Source organism: Cibotium barometz, chromosome 6 (assembly GCF_041138505.1).
Source record: "Cibotium barometz isolate CiBa-2024 chromosome 6, ASM4113850v1, whole genome shotgun sequence".
Lineage (NCBI taxonomy): Eukaryota > Viridiplantae > Streptophyta > Polypodiopsida > Cyatheales > Cibotiaceae > Cibotium > Cibotium barometz.
In genome coordinates, this window is record NC_141051.1 from 62,160,309 (window position 1) to 62,174,521 (window position 14,213).

The window sequence follows — 14,213 nt, forward strand, 5'->3', positions numbered from 1 at the left end:
AATTGTTGACTTGCTCAATAAATATATATATATATATATATAAATGTTTAGGTCCAACCGTGAAACCTGGGAAATAATCTACGATTCTGGGTGCGAAAGCTTATAATGACAGAAGTATCCAAGCAAAAAGAGTTTGAGATAGTGCAAACATTGTAACGTTTTCAAACGGAAAGATGCATTGAAGGTTCGAACCTTTTGAGCCGTCCGGAAAACGTAATTGGAAAAGCCCGCGCGTTATGGTTATGTAGTGTCAATTGAATAAGTATTTGTAAAGTAATGAACGTTATTTCAGACCTTTTCAGTATGGGCTGAAATTGGAAGGCCTTCGAGATTATGGAGGCCAATATGTAGGGGTTTACGTTTAAAATTTAGCGACTCAAAGTAGTAGACTTGAAATTGGAAGGGCGCATACCTTAGCCTTCAATTTGGAGGCCATTGATCTTCTAAATTAAATTTAGTAGTAGACTTGGCCTTGAGGCAGTCTCTAGAAGGTTTGAAGAGGTGGGAAAGCTGGAAATCGTATAAGTTCACACGCGGACTTTCTTCACAGTTTCAAGACTGATTGGACGTCAAATCAAACGGCTGAGCACCGACTGAAAGCTGGAGGTGTTCTTCCTTATTATGGGCCATCATAATTTTGACAACCCTTATATAATAGGTTAAAAGCAATCCAAAACGCGGCCGTGACCCGCAGCCACCTGTCGTTGGATTGTTTTCCAGCAACTTTTAGAGAAAAAGCCTTAGTCCTCCGCCGCCAGCAATTTATTTGACTGCCACTTCTTCTCAACAACGATCGACCATCTCCAAGCCAATGAAAAACTGTCAATCTACTAACCCCTCGAGATACAAGTCTCCGGGGCATGAAGTTTGCATGAGCGTATGCCAAATATGCAACTTGTACTACGTCATGTGTATGTGTGCAAGCATGTGTGAGTGTGTGCCCTTGTATGTGTGTGTTCGTATACCCTTGTGTGTATTTACAAATATATACGTGTGTATGTGTCTATGTGTATAGATACTTTTCAGTGTGTCTCTCTCTCACAGGCATTCTATCTATGTCTCTCTAGGCATTCTATCTATGTCTCTCTGTATTATATGTTGCATTATATTATTTATATAGATTTATGTTAAATTATCATATTTATAATACACACACATATATATATATATATATAACATTCCATGATAATATATTAGTATAGATTACATATATATCTATCTGTATTCTATATCTATTTTATACTTATTTATTATATATTTTTATACTTTTGTAGTATATTATTTATTTTATCTTATTTCTCTCAACCATTAGCACCAAAAATGTTTTTAAAAAAGCCACATTTTAATCACTTGTCCCGAATTTGGATTAAGCTTTGGATCAATAGAAACACGACATTCAACCAATAATATGATATTGGATGTCATATCTACTTTTCACTAACTTCACTAGTTTTGGCTATTTTAATAGGGGGTTATCACTACTTAACGTAATCTGGCACAACTATTTGTGTGGGTTTCAACTTCAAAACTTGCTTGTCTCGCACTTCATATGAGACACCAGCTTACTCTCTATCCTTCTCTCCATTTGCCATGTTGCCTGACCAATTTATGGGTTTTTTAGCACAAGCCACGCCCGACAAAAGAGCGATGGCACAATAATATTTTGGGAGAGGGGCGGGCACTTCGGGGGCACCACCACCACTAACCCTAGTTCACCTGTAGAAACCCCACAAAGAGCCACCAAAACCCCTCTCTCAGGTCGCTCGTCCACTTGAGAGGACAACGCTCGAGTAGTGGAGGTGGAGGCGGTTGTTGTCCAAGTAGGGGCATGGATGGGTCTACGCCCCCACGTGAGCGTCCTTTCCCATCTAGCGCCAGAAGCACTCCATGCTCAGGATCATCTCACGACATTTCGACACAGCCCACACCCGCCGATGGAAAAAAAATTTTACACAATTGTCAATGGCAATGTGGTTTTGGATAATGTCGGGCAAGAGATGAAGAGCGGCATCCGCGAGCTTTGCCACATTGTCTTCGCAAATGACTTTATGGCCAAAGTTGGATAAAGATAAGAAAGTTAGAGTCATAAATCAAATCAAGGATGAGTACAAGCCGACCATCGGTAGTGATGTCATCCCACATGGTGGACGTCATGAAACATTGGCAGGGAGATGTGACTAGGAAAGTGAAGACAGGGGGTGAGAAGCCTTGGTACATGAGCACCGAGGAATGATTGGAAATTGGAATTCAAGCTAGATATTTTGGAGGATTATGATCAGTGATAGTATGGTTTCATTAAAAGATTATTTTAAAAATAGCTGAATCTGAGAAAAAGGCAATTTCATATTGGGTGTGTAAATGGTGTGGCTATCTTGAACTTTGCTTGAAACGCCGGCTAGGGGGCCTGGGAATTCTTTTCCTTGGTACCCGGGGCAAAACATAACCAAATTTCTAAATGGATCCTATCAATACAGTGGTTGGGCGATTGGCTAACCCATGGGATTGGATGGGGTTAGGCTGGACTGATGGATCCCTAAAATAAGACTAAATTCTATTAAGTTACGATAGTTGAAGTAAATCACGGATAATCCTTGTTCCATGGAAAAGAATCAATGGCTGTGTCTCCTCTTGATGTGGAAAAAAGCGTTGGTCTGATCCAAGTGCAAGTCTCTTTCTTGATCTGATCATGTGACTTACGGGTTCGGTTGGATCAATTTGGTTAGTTAAGACCTTGACTCGTTAGATTAATTCTTGCACTAGATGATTTTCCTAGTAGAATCACCCATGTCTTCCGGGCCAGGGAAGTTTTTTTTGGGTTCGGTTTTGGAAGAATCGAGGGATTAGTCTCTTGTCTGGATATTCGTGGGTGAGGCCCCGAGTGGGAGACTTTGGCATGTGCAAGAAGTGCTACTTCCGCTGCTAGCACTCCCGAATTCGATGTACAATGGGGGCAGGGATCTTTCAGCTGGTATCAGAGCGAATTGGCTAAAGTGGATCAACCAAGAAGCAAGCAATGTCAAAAATTTATGAAGTACCAGTAAAAGATTGTAATTATGTGATGAAACTCATACAAATTGATATTCAGAATGAAGATTCATAAATTGGAAATTGGGTCTTCAGATGGAAGTATCGCAACTGTGTAGAATCCCTGACTTGCTTGAGGCCTATATATGATGGTATTTACCTTATAGTTCCAAGGACCGTGATTACCCGTTTATACTGTGTCTAAAATGGATTCCCCTAAAACAGAAGTTCAAAATGAACTTTCCAATGTGAATTAGATTTAATTGAAAATGGTATAAGGGACCTTAGTCTAAGGGTCTACATTTTTAGAAATTTTTGGATTATGGTCCAATTAAGATACCAGTGGGCCAATTCGATTAATCCAAGTGTTGGGATGAGATAAATTTAAAGAATAAAAGAAAATACCCAAAAATGAGTAAATTCTCACACAAGATGAAGAGTTGACTAAGTACAAGGTTTATTAGTTAAAAATTAAGAGATATTAGAAAAACAATGAGATATTTTGGAGCAATGATGCATTTTTGTCACCTTGGTAAGGAGAGGGAGACTCTTGAGGTAGACGCCTTTTTCACATGTATGGTTGGGTTTTCTAAAATTCAAAAAAATGTGATACTTTTATCTCTCCTCTCTCCTGGATCAAACTAGATCAAAAAGGGAGCCAAACTCGTCCAAATCTTATCCAAATTGAGTCAAACTGAAGCTGAAAAATTCTAGAACCCAGTTGAAATTGGTTAGTGGCCTCCCTCACCTATAAATAGACCCTCATTGCTTTGTATTTTCGTATTGGAGCTATAACATGCCAATATTATCTTAAAATAATCATATTTCTATTATCTCTTAAATTTTTCCTCTCTCTTGGGATCTTGGAGCTTCTCTCTTTCTCCAATAACTCTTGAAGTTGCTCTTCTCCTATTGGTGGACCAATTGATTGGTTGGAGGCTTCACTGCTAATTAAGAATCAAGCCAAACTTGAAGGTAAGATTATTTTTTATGGGTTTTTCCAATTATCTCAATGAATTTCTTCTTCTCAACCCCTCTTAAGCTTGAGAAGCTTTCAAAATGATTGTTTTTTTTCAAATCAAGCTTCCCCTAAGATTCTTAATATTTAATTAGCATTAAGTTAATCTTTATGCTTAATTATAATGCTTTATTTATGTAAATCTCTCTCTCTAAAAGAGTAGTCATCTTTATGGCTAAATCTTTAGCAAAATAATGTTTCTCAATGATAATCTCTTAATTCAAAACTAAACTCTAGGCTTGATGAGCTAGGGATTAACAATTGATATTTTCATGATTTTGAGTTAGTAAAAATAATGGTTAATTCCTTTTAGATTGTTTATGAGTAGAAAAGAATTACTTTAACTCATTCTAAATGAGAAAAGGATTATCCTAATAATTTGGAATGTCTAAATCAGCTTAATCTAGTATAATAATCATAATTTTGCTTATAATTATGGTTAAAATTATGATTTGAATACATAGTTTAAATTTAAGCTTAAAAGAAAAACTTCTATCATATTTTCATTACAAGCTTTTATTCTTTTAGAAAATTTAAGAATTATCAGTAAACAGCAACAATGAAGCTATGGTAATTTTTTCAAAAAATGATACATATGTTATTTTTATGCATAATGCTAAAAGAGGACTTCCTACAATATTCTAGGATTAGAGATCTTATGCAAAAAGAATGATTTTCATCATAGTCATGAAAGAATGCTTTTTAGTATTTATGAATAAATACTTAATTAAGAGAAAAGAGTAATTTTTTATAAATTTATTTTTATGCAAAAAGAGGAATTCCCATGATATTAGAGATCCAAACAATTAAACGTTAAAAGAGGAATTTTTGGTATAATTCAAAAAATGAGTATTTATCAAAAGTGAAATTCTGAGTATTATCATTTTATTGAGATATATAGGTAGAATTGATTTTTCTAAATCCCATGAATCTTTTATTCAAAAAGAAGATTATTGAATATATCTTATTTAAGAAATTTGAGAAAGAATGTGAAAATATCCATCGAGAAAATTTGGATAAATTCTTAATCAGAAAAGGAAATCTGGATCAATAGAAACACAACATTCAACCAATAATCTGATATTGGATGTCATATCTACTTTTCACTAACTTCACTAGTTTTGGCTATTTTAATAGGGGGTTATCACTACTTAACGTAATCTGGCACAACTATTTGTGTGGGTTTCAACTTAAAACTTGCTTGCACGTACTTAAGAAAATAAACTTTTTAAAATTAGTTTTCCTCGTAAATGAGTCGTACATTTGAGTTAATACATCTTAAATTCCCTACTCAACGCTGGTTGCACCTCTTTCTCATCATCCTCTCCTCTATTCATCATCAAACAATGTCGACACAATAGTCTAACATGAGGCACACTCCTAATGCATTTTATCATGCATCCTTCACAATGTAGCTATAAAGTATTAGGGTGTGCGGAAAGGTATAAATTCAAGTTAAACAATTGGGTGACTATGGAACCATCATACAAAGGTCCTCATAGGATAAAAAGGAAAAGAAGAGGCTTGCTGCAATACCATTGGAAGGGGCATATCTTGGAATTCAAGATAACAAAATATGGGTGTGGAAGGCAAAGGTGCAACATGTGTACACGACAAGAAACATGTGTACACGATAAGAAACATGCACATGCATCCTTCTACTCCAGCAATTGCATTGCAAGCTCATTGTAAGATTTTTGTAATTTAATTTATGTTCTTTATGATTCTATGGTTTATTCACATGTGTTGTATATGTGATAGATGTTTACCCATCAACAAGCATTAAGTGGCAACATGTGGAGTCATTCACTGGGACTTTCAAAGCTATGCATGCCGATCTTGGGAAAGTATTATTTTTCAATCAACCATCTTCTTTTTTCATTAACAAGAAGATATTTTTATACAATTTTAAGTATATTGTCCCTGCTGCAAGACCAAAAGCTTATGGAAGATTGTTAACCCTTGCCGGAGACCTCTATGGCATCGACGCTAGCCATCGTATTATTTTCACTTCTTTTGGGCCATAAGCGTCGAAATGGCCAGAATTCATAGGAAAACCATGTATTGTACATTTTACGTGTGTGCTCACTGCTTGTCTATTAAAGGCACACCACGTGATTCTAGGTTGATAGTGCTAGCTTTAGAATAGGTTTTTACACTAGCTAGAGTGGCCAAATGAGCCCGAGGACAAAACTTCTAACTTTGTTCGCCCAAGAGTGTAAACCCTAGAGGTCACCTACGAAACCTAAAATGTAACTCGCATGACTCATTCTCTTATACAACTAATAGAGTGATTTTCTTCTCTACTTTCTTTCTCTCTTATTTCTTTCTTGCCTAATTTAATTAGGGCTAATATATGCTCATTGTGTATGTGTGAGTGTATGTATGAGAGAGAGATTGAGTGAGAGGAGGGTCGAGCTTCCTTTGGAGTGTGGCGACGGTGGTGGCGGTGGCGATGGAGTGGAGCTTTGGAGTGTGGCTATGCGGTAACATCATCTCCTACGAGAATCCAAGCACAAGTATTCATGAGGTGAGTGTGACACACCTTTTTCCATGCAATTGTGAGCTAGGTCATGGCATTTTGACTTCTCGGTTGATCTGTTTTATGTTCTCGAGTGTGGTTGGGCAAAGCCCCAAGACATTGGTTTGTTCTAGCACTCTTTCTATGGTGCAAGGGATTCCCATAAGTGGCGTCGGGCTGCCGTGGAGTAGCCCCAACAATGTATTTTGAATGCATGTGTGCGTATGCTTGATTTCTTTTATATTTTTGATTTCATGTTTTTTTTCAAGAATGGTAGAAATAAAATTCTTAAAATTTGTCCATTTTGTTGCATTGTTATTGAAATCCTAAGAAATTTATGTCCAATTTCTACATGTTTTTCAATTTTTGTAAGTTTTTCAATTTGTGCATTTAGGTTAACTCTTCTCCCACATATCATTTACAAGTTTAATTTGTGGTTTTTTTCACTACAACAAAAAGAGGGGTTAGCGATGGTTTTAGCATGGCTTTTATAAAAGTATTTGGAAAAGTGTCAAGATGTAAGTGTTGCTATAAGCGCTGCTATTTTTCGATGCTATAAACGCCACATACGATCCCACATCTTAAGGTCATTAAATTGTAAGTTAGGGTGGGGCATAGGAAACTATATCTTCAATACTTGCAGAATGTATTGCTTCTTTGCATTGTCTTGAGTTCTCCTGTCAATGCCCAAAACATTTCTGAACTCAAGATTTACAAGGTGGTTCATGCGTGCTATAACATGTTTCCCCTTCATATCCTTAATGACCGACCCATTTGTCCTCCTCACAGTGTAAGGAAGTGTTACTGGGTCGTAGGCATTTGGATCTACCACTTGCTGTGTCGGCATATCCTCTACTGATGGGGAGTTGGAAGAAGATCTATTACTTCCCCCAAAACAACCCCCGCATCCATCCCCACTAGCACGGGGACCCCCACTAGCATGACGACGAGAAGAGGTAGACCTCCTATCTGACGAGTATCTGACGAGGTCGTGGTACGAGGTCCTGGACTAGGTGCCATAGAAGAGAGTGGAGTGGCCTAGTCCCAACCCCCATGTGAAGTCCCAACACCTAGATGTGGACTAGATCCTCCAAGCGGAGTGGACATGGGTATAGGAGTAGAGCAAAAATGTTCCACACACTCTCTCTCTCATACTGATGGGACAGACTAGCACCAATTGCTGTGAGAGACGCTCCATGTACGGATCATTAAGGATGGACACTAAACGACGGCACATTGGGCTTCTCAACTCTATATCGTCCCCCCACATGTCTACATTATAAAAACGAGCCATGCAAATTAGTTATTTTGTGATATAAAACTTAATCAAATTCCCCCAGTATTAAGAAAGGAAGCTATATGCAAACACATTACCATACTTCTCCCATGAGGAATGAAGATATTATACCTGATTCATTGACACTTATAGTCCCAAAATGACACCATTGGCATTTGTCAAGGGACTAAAAAAACAAAATGGTTTTTTACAACTGTATAGTAGAATGGTTTGTTTTGGAGCTAATGTAGCCTCCATCAAGCCCTTGCTCAGCATTCCAAACCTATCCTCATTCCATTCCACATCATTGGCTCAGCTCATGGAGGAGGTGTCAAGCACACATAACCCAATTGGAGAAAGCTCTCCATGGAAGTGACGTGCAAGAAACACTTGACCCTCCATCTCCATATTTACCATGCAAACCCTGCATGGAAAACAAGATTCGGAGGTAGGGACACCTTCTCTTGCATTAATGATCCATTCCACATATTTCACAGCTGCAGGAGGAAACTCGGGGGTTGTCCTTCCTACTTGTAATTTGGCCTTCAACCAAGGTTCACAACATGCATGCAAGCACTCATATTGTTCCTTTCCCATTTGATAATATTCTGCAAGCTCATGCCATTGATTGGACACCTTTGATGAGCATTTTGTGTTGAAGACCTTTAGCAATTCTTATTGCGTGACCTTATCTTGCCTTATCGTCATTTCCCTCTCTGTAACGTCAACAACATTCCTATCTTGTTTGGACTTGAATAATACGATGGTTCCATTCTTGATTTCGTCCTGAATGCCCCTGACATTCTAAAGTTCACTCAAGCCCAATAGGCACCCCATATTAGTTATGGTTAGCAACCGCCCACCAAGTTTCCTTTCCTTTATTTCCTTCGAATTATTGATCCACCTCTCATATATGTCGAGAGGATACGTGACCATGTGTGTATCCCTGGTCGCAAAGTCATTACTCATGGATACACTAGCCATTAATATGGAATTCTGCAAAAGACAAAAGATATATAAGATACATGCAATCTTAACACCGTAAACAAGTTAGAAGGATAATGACACCATTGCCATTCTCCATTTGTAAGAATCCCAATGGCATGAGAAGAGAATGTCACAACTGTCATCATTCCCTTAGTAATAGTTTGGGGAAGAGTGGTAGTGGTGCCACTCTTCCACATTACATTGCTTGGAAGGTAGAATGGCATAACTACCATTCTCCCTTACATTCAAGGAAGAATGGCACTGATGCCATTCTCCCTTACATTCTAGGAATAATGGTAGTGGTGCCATTCTCCCACATCTTGAAGGGGAGAATGGCATGATTGCCATTCTTCCATACATTCAACGAAGAATGGAAAATGTAAGGGAGAATGGTAGTGGTGCCATTCTCCCTTACATTGTAGGAAGAATCGTAGTGGTGCCATTCTCAAGGCCTCCTATCACTTCATGGGGAGAATTCTCCCTTACATTTAAGGAATGGCGGTGGTGCCATTCTCAAGGCCTTACATCCCATCATCTTAAGGGATAGAATGGCACGACTGCCATTCCCCCTTACTTTCAGGGAAGAATGGTAGTGGCTTCCATTCTTAAGCCCTCCCATCACCTTGAAGGGAAGAATGGCATGACTGCCATTCTCCCTTAATTTCAAGCAAGAATGGAAATGGTGCCATTCTCCCTTACATTCTAGGAAGAATGGAAGTGGTGCCATTCTCAAGGCATCCTATCACTTCATGGGGAGAATGGCACCAGTTCAATTCTCCCTTACATTCAAGGAATGGCAATGGTGCCATTCTCAAGGCCTCACATCCCATCATCTTAAGGGGTAGACTCACACCACTGCCATTCCCCTTTACTTTCAATGAAGAATGGCAGTGGCTGCCATTCTCAAGTCCCCCCATCACCTTGAAGGGGATAATGGCACGACATGCCATTCTGCCTTACATTCAAGTAAGAATGGCAGTGGTTCCATTCTCCTTTTATAATAGGAAGAGTGGGAGTGGTGCCATTCTCACTTACATTCAAGGAATGGCAGTGGTGCCATTCTTAAGGCCTCACATCCCATCATAGTTAGGGGTATAATGGAGCCACTTCCATTCTCCCTTACTTTCAGGGAAGAATGGTAGTGGCTGCCATTCTCAAGTCCTCCCATCATCTTGAAGAGGAGAAGGGCATGACATGCCATTCTCCCTTACATTCAAGGAAGAAGGGCATGACATGCCATTCTCCCTTACATTCAAGGAAGAATGTAAGGGAGAAGGGCATGACATGCCATTCTCCCTTACATTCAAGGAAGAATGGCAGTGTTGCCGTTCTCCCTTAGATTCTAGGAATAATGGCACTGGTGCCATTCTCAAGGCCTCTCATCACTCACCTTGAAGGGGAGAATGATACCACTTCCATTATTCCTTGAATGCAAGGAAGAATAGCAGTGGTGCCATTCTCAATGCCTCTCATCCCATCATCTTGAAGCAGAGAATGGCACCACTACCATTATTCCTTGAATGTAAGGAAGAATGGCAGTGATGCCATTCTCAAGGCCCCACATCCCAACATCTTGAGGGGTAGAATGGCACCACTACAATTCACCCTTACTTTCAGGGAAGAATGGCAGTGTCTTCCATTCGCAAGTCCTCCCATCCTTGAAGGGGAGAATGGCAGTGTCTTCCATTCGCAAGTCCTCCCATCCTTGAAGGGGAGAATGGCACGACTACCATTTTCCCTTGCATTCAAGAAATAATGGCAGTGGTGTCATTCTCCCTTACATTCTAGGAATAACGGGAATGGCGCCATTCTCAAGGCCTTCTATCACTTCATGGGCAGTATGGCACCACTGCCATTCTCCCTTACATTCAAGGAATGGCAGTGGTGCCATTATCAAGGCCTCACATCCCATCACCTTGAGGGGTAGAATGGCACCATTGCCATTCCCCCTTACTTTGAGGGTAGAATGGCAGTGGCTACCATTATGAAGTCTTCCCATTACCTTGAAGGGCAGAATGGAACAACATGCCATTCTCCCTTACATTCAAGGAAGAATGGTAGTGGTGCCATTCTCCCTTACATTCTAGGAAGAATGCCAGTGGTGCCATTCTCAAGGCCTCCCATCACTCACCTTGAAGGGGAGAATGGCACCACTGCCATTCTTCCTTGAATGCAAGGAAGAATGGTAGTGGTGCCATTCTCAAGGCCTCACATCCCATCATCTTAAGGGGTAGAATGGCACCAGTGCCATTCCCCCTTACTTTTAGGGAAGAATGGAAGTGGCTTCCATTATCAAGTCCTCACATCACCTTGAAGGGGAGAATGGCATGACATGCCATTCTCCATTACATTCAACGAAGAATGGCAATGGTGGCATTATCCCTTACATTCTAGGAAGAATGGCAGTGCTGCCATTCTCAAAGCCTCTTATCACTTCATGGGGAGAATGGCACCAATGCCATTCTCCCTTACATTCAAGGAATGGCAGTGGTGCCATTCTCAATGTATCACATCCCACCTTGATGTCATCTTAAATGGTAGAAGGGAATCTAGAGGGGTATAAGGGCACCACTGCCATTCCCCCTTACTTTCAAGGAAGAATGGCATTTGCTGCCATTCTCAAGTCCTCCCATCACCTTGAAGGGGAGAATGGCACGACTACCATTCTCCCTTATATTCAAGGAAGAATGGTAGTGGTGCCATTCTCCCTTACATTTTAGGAAGAATGGCAAATCATGGGGTGAATGGCACTAGTGACATTCTCCCTTACATTCAAGGAATGACAGTGTTGCCATTCTCAAGGCCTCACATCCCACCTTGATGTTATCCTAAAAGGTAGAATGGCACCACTGCCATTCTCCTAACATTCAAGGAATGGCACAAGATTACTCGTCAACAGTTGTTGATGCCCGCAAGATTTGGGTCCTTTCTCCTGACCACATGTTAAGGGTTAACTTTACCTAAGTTGGAATATCCGAATTCTATGTATGTGAATGATCCTTTTGGGTAGTTGCTTAGGAATTCATGAGAAGTGATAGATATGAAGGGATGTAGTTAGTTGATCAGGGGAAGGCGCATAACGGATATTCAGAATTGTAGAAGATGAAGAAGCGGAAATGTAATCCCTTGCATGATTATGACATGAATGAATTCTGATCATCTGTTCAGGGTTATTGTGTGTAGCGGATTTTCTGTATGATGTTTTGTATTCCGTTTTATTGTTATGATTTTCTGCTAAAGGGAATGTCTTTGTGTTAGTGTTTGTTCTTGTATGAGATTTCCATTACCAAGTATCAGGCATTTAGTGCCCAGATACACATTGGTGATCCTGCGGTGTTCGCATACTCAGCATTGTCTTGTATTTGTTGGGTATGGGGTTGTGTTGTGCTGTGCTGTTTGTGTCTCGCATGAATGTCAGATAGGGAGAGGCAAACTAGTCCCATTCATTTTACGAGGGCACAAGCCAGGAAGCGCAGATATGACAGGTCGGAAGCTTCTAGCAGTGGAAGCGGTGATGCTGCGGAAGCGCCACCTGTGGCAGTTACGTCGGTTTCTGCTGGCGTAATTGAGGGCCAATTGGCGTAGGCCGGCGTGGACGAGGCGGACGCTGTCGAGCATACAACACCACTTGCAGAAGGGCCGGGGCAGAATGTCGTTAGCCCGGAGCAAGCCCGACGGCACTTGCATCAATTTGTTGGTGCCCTATTTCTGTCCAGACCGCCTGTTCGGAGTCAGAGACGGTTGCAATTTGATCCATTGAAAAATCCGCCACCAGCTAATCCACTACCAGGAGTTGTGAACATGGCTGCACCACCACCCAATCCAATGGTTAAGGCTGCCAAATTTAAGGCAAAGCCTAAGGAAGACCCAGACTGTCACGTGGCTCAATTCGAGACCCGATGGCAAGCCAGTGGGTACCCTGCCCATTTTGGAGATCCGGTGAAATTGCAGCAGTTTGCCGCAACCCTGGAGGGGGTAGCCATGAGTTGGTTTAGCCAATATGGCTTGGCCCACTTTGCAGATTTCAATGCTTTGAAGGATGCGTTTTTGGCCCGGTTCAGGAAGGAGAAAACTCCTACTGATATCGTCAAAAAGATCAAGGCCATGGAACAGAAGCATCTGTTAGTGGAGGATTATGCTCAGAAGTTTCGGGGATTGGCTGCCAGACTGCAGGGTAATGAAAGACCCTCGGATGAAATGCTTGCCAGTTATTTTGTCAAAGGATTGCGGAGGAACTTGAAGAGTGCTGTCGCAAATGTGGATATTGCCGGCGGCTTTGATAACCTCGTGACAGCTGCCTCTCGGGTGGAAAAGCGACTGGGCATTCAGATGGGCAAACGGAAGGGCAGGAAGCAGGATGACTCAGAGTCGGATAGTTCGACTGAGTCAGACTCGGATAGTGAGGCCGAGTCGGCATGCTCATCTGATGAATCGGAGGATGAGAAGCATAGTGAGAAGAAAAAGGCCTCAAGGAAGGCTAAGCAGAAAAAAGATAAAGAGAAACAGGTTAGGGGGGAGAAGGAGAAAAAGCTTCTTCACAAACTTAAAGCCTTAGGGTATGCAGCAGTCTTGCCCAAGGAGAAACAGTACTTCCATATCTGTGAGAAGGAAGGCCATCTTACGAGTGCCTGTTGGTACAACCCCAACTACAGAGGCAAGGTGCCACCCGAGAGCACCACCTCAGCAAGTTGCAGAGGCTAATCCGGTGGTTCTGACCGTTCCGCATGTTCCCTATAATAGGCCTCCAAGACCTTATGCTCCAAGACCTAATTGGCAGGGGCAGCAAGGGTTTCAGAGGGGACCTCAGGGTGTGCCACTGTGTGATTACTGTGGAAAAGACGGGCATCGAATTGGTCCGGCCTGTGAATTATGGTGTAAGCATAGGGAGGAAAGAGGGAGACCTGTCATTCGATTCAATGAGGGGAATCGGGGTTAGGGACCTCCCCAGGACCAGCAGCAGCAGCGACCTCCAGCTCAAGCAAATGCCATCCTGATAGAGATGGTGGGAGATAAAGCAGCGGGGGCTAGCACGGGGGTTTCACATCTTCAGGGTGTGCCGCAGCAGTTCCAAGTGCTGAAAGCTTCTAGCTCTGTTGATGCGCAGTGTGTTAGCACTAACCCTCGGGCTTCTTGCTGGCTCGGTGAGTGCTCCACGGGTATGCTCATTGGGGATTGTAAGGGGCAAGATTTAGTGGATACTTTGGCTGTTACCCGTGCCAAGGGTAAGGGACCTATCAGTTGGGAGGACCAGGAGGTGGTTCGTAGAAAAGTTTCCAGTCAGGTTCAGAAACTCCAGCAGAAGCAGCTCCCGGTGGAACCGATGGAGCCACTGCTAAAGGCACAGTTGTCGGAGGAACCGATTCCAGCCCAGCCACCTTGTGATCCAC